Here is a 6,000-nt window from a genome sequence, read left to right as displayed (position 1 = left end):
TGCACTAACGTCCTCCCAGGACCAATCTGTAATTACAACTAAATTGTGGAGAAATCATTTGGAACAAACAACTGAACAACAGCAAAAGAGAAGACTTATAGCAACAGACAGACAGAAAAAATAGCTTCAAAACAACATGACTGGTAGGGAATGTGGTAGGGATTCGAGAGGGCTGTCTGGGTGCTGACAGATGGCAGCTGAAGTGCACAAAGGGTATTGAAAGCAGCCAGTTGGATCCCCCTGAGAAGTGTGAGGTCTAACCCCTAAGCTGGGACCCCAGAGCACCCAGCCTAGAGCACCAGAGCCTTAAAGTTATATACATAACATCCAGCTGTGAAAAGCTACAGAGTTTCTCTCAGCCAGAACGAATGGCTAGAGATGCAAAGACCTGTTTAAAGGACCAATGCACAAATTTTCATTTGCAGCTACTTACCCTGGGCTCTGGCAAAGGTGAGGCAGAGTAGGCTAGAGACACTTGAGGAGAGCCTGGGGACAGAGGTTTTGGTGAGAGAACTGAGAGAGTAGCCCCTGGGATCCCAGTGGTGACTCATCCATCATAGTGCAGCAGTCATCTTGCCCAGGCAGGCCACCTCCCTCATAGTGGCATCTTGCTCAGGCAGACCACTCCGCTCACCTCATTGAGGAGAAGCAAGAGCCCCACCCCCAGGAGGGACTTTGCCCTGGCCCTGTGGTGTTTAAGCCTGACTGCTGAGTGCATAGTGACTAGATTAACAACTGAAGAAGTCAACCACAGACAGTAGATTCCTGGTAGTCTCTAACAGACTGCCTAAGGCCAGACAAGGTCACCACCTGACATGACCAGAGGCAGATATATAAAGAAAAAATAGTGATGAACACTAGATGCTACTGAGACAAAATCTACCATGGTCTTCTCCATGATTTGTGATATTGTCTTTCCTGCATAGCTTTTTAACATTTATTTCTTGTCCAGCAAATTTGTGCATACTGACACTACATTATATTATAGTTTATTTCAAATCTCATATTTTGCTCCTCCCTTCTCTTACCCTATTTTTCCTTCCTCTTTCCTCCTATTATTTTTGTTTAAAATTTTTTTTCTCCCTTACTACAACTTGTTTCCATTCTGAACTCTTACTATATCTACCCTGTCCACCCCTCAAAACCAATTTGTTAGTCAATGGTCATTTCACATTCTTTTCCTCACTCTTAAAATACCCATGTTCTCTCTGCAGTGTTAGCAATCTTTGCTTGTTGGTTGTGCATAGGGTAGTTGTTGTTGTACTTTTTCAATTTTACCTCTAGATCTTCACTATTTTTGTATTTGAAATCTCAAATTTTACCATTACCTCTATTACTCTTTTATCCATCTCAAATTAATTTTTCCCTCTCTTAGTCTGTTATTTTTTCTTTATTTTGTTGTTCATGTATAGTTGTCTAATTTTCCCAAAACCACTTCCCCCTCTAACCCCCACCACCACCACCCATCTTTTATCCTTCCCCCATTTAGCTTTGTCGATGAATCTTCTATACATTTTCCTTGACCACCTTTTCCTTTCTTTCCCCATTATCCCTCTCCCCTCTCTGCTCTAGTTGCTCTCAGTTTTTTTCTTTGTTTCCATGTGTCTGGTTCTATTTTGCTCACTTGTTTGTTTCGTTGATTAGGTTCCACTTATAGGTGAGATCATAAGGTATTTGTCTTCCACTGCCTGGCTTATTTCACTTAGCATACAGTCTCCAGTTTCATATATTGCTGTCACAAAGGGTAGGAGCTCCTTCTTTCTTTCTGATGCATAGTATTCCATTGTGTAAATGTACCACAGCTTTTTGATCCACTCATTTACCGATGGGCACTTAGGCTGTTTCCAGCACTTGGTTATTGTAAACAACGCTGCTATGAACATTGGGGTGCAAAGGTTCATTTGAATTGGTGCTTCAGGATTCTTACCATATAATCCCAGCAGTGGAATTGCTGGGTCAAAAGGTAGTTTGATTTTCCGTTTTTTGAGGAAATTCCATACTGTTTTCCACAGTGGCTGTGACAGTCTGCATTCCCACCAACAATGTACTAGTGCTCCCTTTTCACCACCACCTCACCAGCACTTGTTTTTTGACATGTTTATGATGGCCATTCTGACCAGTGTGAAGTGGTGTCTCATTGTGGTTTTAATTTGCATCTCTCTGATGGCTAGTGATGCTGAGCATCCTTTTACAGGTCTATGGGCCCTTTTTATGTCTTCCTTGGAGAAGTCTCTGTTCAGGTCCTTTGCCCATTTTTTAATTGGGTTGTCTTCCTGGAATGGGGCCATGGGAATTCTTATATATTTTTCAGATCAAACCCTTGTCCAAATATCATTGGCAAATATATTTTCCCATATAGTGGGTTCCTTTTTCATTTTGCTGATGTTTTCTTTAGCCACACAGAAGCTTTTTTAATTTGATGTAGTACTATTTGTTTATTCTTTCCTTTATGTCCCTTGCTCTAGGGGACATATCAGTGAAAATATTGCTGTGTGGAATATCTGAAGTTTTCCTGCCTATATTCTGCCCTAGGGGTTTTATGGTGTCACGACTTATATTTAAGTCTTCTTTCCATCTTGAGTTTATTTTGGTGTATGGTGTAAGTTTGTGGTCTGGTTTCATTGTTTTGCATGTAGCTGTCCATATCTCCCAAAACCATTTGTTGAAGAGGCTATTTTTAATCCATTTATGCTCCTGTCCCCTTTGTCAAATATTAGAGACTAGTATAGAGACTTCGGTTTATCTCTGGGCTCCCTATTTTGTTATATTGACATAAGTGTCTGTTCTTATGCCAGTATCAAACTGCTTTGATCACACTGGCCTTGTAATATAGTTGGACATTGGGTATTGTGATCATCCTACTTTGTTCTTCTGTCTCAAAATTCTGAGGCTGTTTGGGGTTGCTTCTGCTTCCATACAAATTTTCAAAATGTTTGTTCTATAGCTGTGAAATATGTCATTGGTATTTTAATCGGAATTGCATTGAATCTATAAATTGCTTTGGGTAGTATGGACATTTTGATGATGGCCATATCCATGAACTTGGAATTCTTCCAATCTACAAAATTGGTATACACTTCCATTTATTAGTGTCTTCCTTAATTTCATTCTTCAGTATTCTATAGTTTACTGAGTCCCGGACTTTTACCTCCTTGGTTAGGTGTATGCCTATGTACCTCATTTTTCTTGTTGCTATAGCAAATGATATTAGTTTCCCAATTTCTGGTTTTGATATTACATTTTGATATTTCTTTTTCTTGTCTGATCACTGTGGCTAGGAGTTCCAATATCTTGTTGAATAGAAGTGGTGAAAACTGACATCCTTTTCTTATTTCTGATCTTCATGGGAAAGCTTATAATTTTCGCTCATTGAGTATTAATGTTGGCAGTAGGTATCTCTTATATGCCCTGTATTATGTTGAAATGTGGTCCCTCTATTTCCACTTTCCTGAGGTTTTTTTAATCATAAATGGGTGCTGTACCTTATCAAATGCTTTTTCTGCATCTATTGATATCATGTGATTATCTTTTTTTTGTTTATGTGATGAATTACACTTATTGACTTGTGAATATTGCATCATCCTTGCATCTCGGGGTGAATCCCACTTGAACATGGTGTATTATCTTTCTAATGTATTGCTGGATGCAGTTTACAATAGTTTTTTGAGGATTTTAGCATCTGTGTTCATCAGAGAGATTGGCCTGGAGTTTTCTTTCTTTGCTGTAGCTTGATTTGGTTTTGAGATTAGGATGATATTGGCCTCATAAAATGAGTTTGGGAGTCTTACATCTTCTTGGATTTTTTGGAATAGTTTGGGAAGGATAGGGGTTAGCTCTTCCTTAAATGTTTTGTAAAATTCTCTTGTGAAATCATCCTCTCCAAGACCTTTTTGTGACTGGAGTTTTTGATTACTGCTTCAATTTCACCAGCTGTTATTACTCTGTTCAGGCTTTGTGTTTCTTCTTGATTCCATTTTGGAAGATTATATGTTTCTAGAAATTTGCTCATTTCACCCAGGTTGTCAAATTTCTTGGCATACAGTTGTACATAGTCATTTCTTACAATTCTTTGTATTTCTGAGGTATCAGTTATAATTTTTACTCTTTCATTTCTGATTTTATTTATTCGGGTCTTCTTTTTTTATGGATAAATCCAGTTTAAGGCTTGTCAATTTTGTTTACTTTTTCAAAGAACCAGCTCCTGGATTAATTGATCCTTTGAATTCATCTTTGAGCCTCTATGTCATTAAATTCTGTTCTGATCTTGATTATTTCCTTCCTTCTTACTCATGCTGGCTTTGTTTGTTGCTATTCCAGTTCTTGTAGATGTAGGTTTAGGTTGTTTATTTGAAATGTTTCTATTTTTTTTAGGTAGGCCTCTATTGCTGTGAACTTCCCAATCAGGACTGCCTTTGCTGTGTCTCCTAGGTTTTGGACTGTTGTGTGTTGTGTATGTCATTTTCATTTGGTTCCAGAATCTTTTTTATTTTTTCCTTGATCTCATTCTTAATCCATTCAAAGTTCAATAGCATGCTATTCAGTCTCCATGAGTTTGAAAGGTTTTCAAATTTTTCCTTGAGCTTGGTTTCTACTTCAAGCCCTTGTGATCTGAGAGAATGTTTAATATGATTTCATTTTTCTTGAATTTGTTGAGACTATTTTTGTGTCCCATCATGTGGTCTATCTTTGAAAATGTTCCATGTGCATTTCAAAACAATGTGTATTTTATCTCTTTGGTATGAAAGGTTCTATATATATCATTTAAGTCCATTTGATCTAATGCATCACTCAGTTCTATAATATCCTTGTTGACATTTTGATTTGAAAATATGGCCATTGTTGACAATAGGGTACTAAAATCTCTACTATAATTGTGTTACTGCCTATATCTTTCTTGAAGTACACCAAGATTTTCCTTATGTATTTGGATGTTCCTATGTTGGATGCATATATGTTTAAAATGTTTATATCTTCTGGATGGATTCTTCTCTTGAGTATTATGAAGTATCCTTATGTGTCTCTTTTTATGGCCTGTGCTTGGAAGTACATTTGTCTTATATAAGTCTTGCTACCCTGGCTTTTTATTTTCCTGTCTGTTTGCTTTGAATATTTTTCTCCAACCCTTCACTTTCAGTCTGTGTAGGTCTTTTGTTCTGAGATGGGTCTCTTGTAGGCAGAATATGTGCAGGTCATATTTTCTTATCCATTATGTTACCCTATGTCTTTTGATTGGAACATTTAATTCACTTACATTTAAGGTTATTATTGATAGGTACTTATTCATTGCCATTTCACTCCCTTTGTACCTGTGTTCCTCTCTTTCTCACTCATTTTTTTCATTTTTGTAAAGTAGTCCCTTTAGCATGTCTTGCAATGCTAGATTGGTGGAGGTGTATTCTTTCAGCCTTATTTTATCTGGGAAAATCCTTATTTTGCCCTCCATTTTCTTTGAGAGACTTGTTAGGTAGAGTAGTCTTGGATGCAGGCCTTTGCATTCCATTATTTGAAATATTTCTTGCCATTCCCTTCTGGCTTGTAGTGTTTCTGTTAAGAAATCAGCTGCTAGTCCTATTAGAGCTCCTTTGAATGTTACTATCTTTTTCTCCCTTGTTGCCTTTAAGATTCTTTCTTTGTCTTTGAATTTTGTCATTTTAATACTGATGCGTCTTGGAGTGGGCCTCTGGGTTCCTTTTGATTGGGACTCTCTGAATTTCCTGAATTTGTGTGACTTTTTCTCTTATCAAATTAGGGGAGTTTTCCATCATCACTTTTTCAAGCAAGTTTTCTATTCCTTGCTCCTCTTCTCCTTCTGGTATCCCTCTTATATAGATATTATTATTTTGATGTTTTCCTGCAGTTTCCTTAATCCCAATTCATTCTTTTTAAGTCTTTTTTCTTTGTTCTTTTTTTTAAAGATTTTATTTATTTTTAGAGAGGGAAGGGAGGGAGGGAGGGAGAGAGAGAGAGAGAGAGAAACATCAATGTGCGGTTGCTGGGGGT

Source organism: Phyllostomus discolor, chromosome 7 (assembly GCF_004126475.2).
Source record: "Phyllostomus discolor isolate MPI-MPIP mPhyDis1 chromosome 7, mPhyDis1.pri.v3, whole genome shotgun sequence".
Taxonomy (NCBI): domain Eukaryota; kingdom Metazoa; phylum Chordata; class Mammalia; order Chiroptera; family Phyllostomidae; genus Phyllostomus; species Phyllostomus discolor.
Note: the sequence above shows the minus strand (reverse complement) of the source record.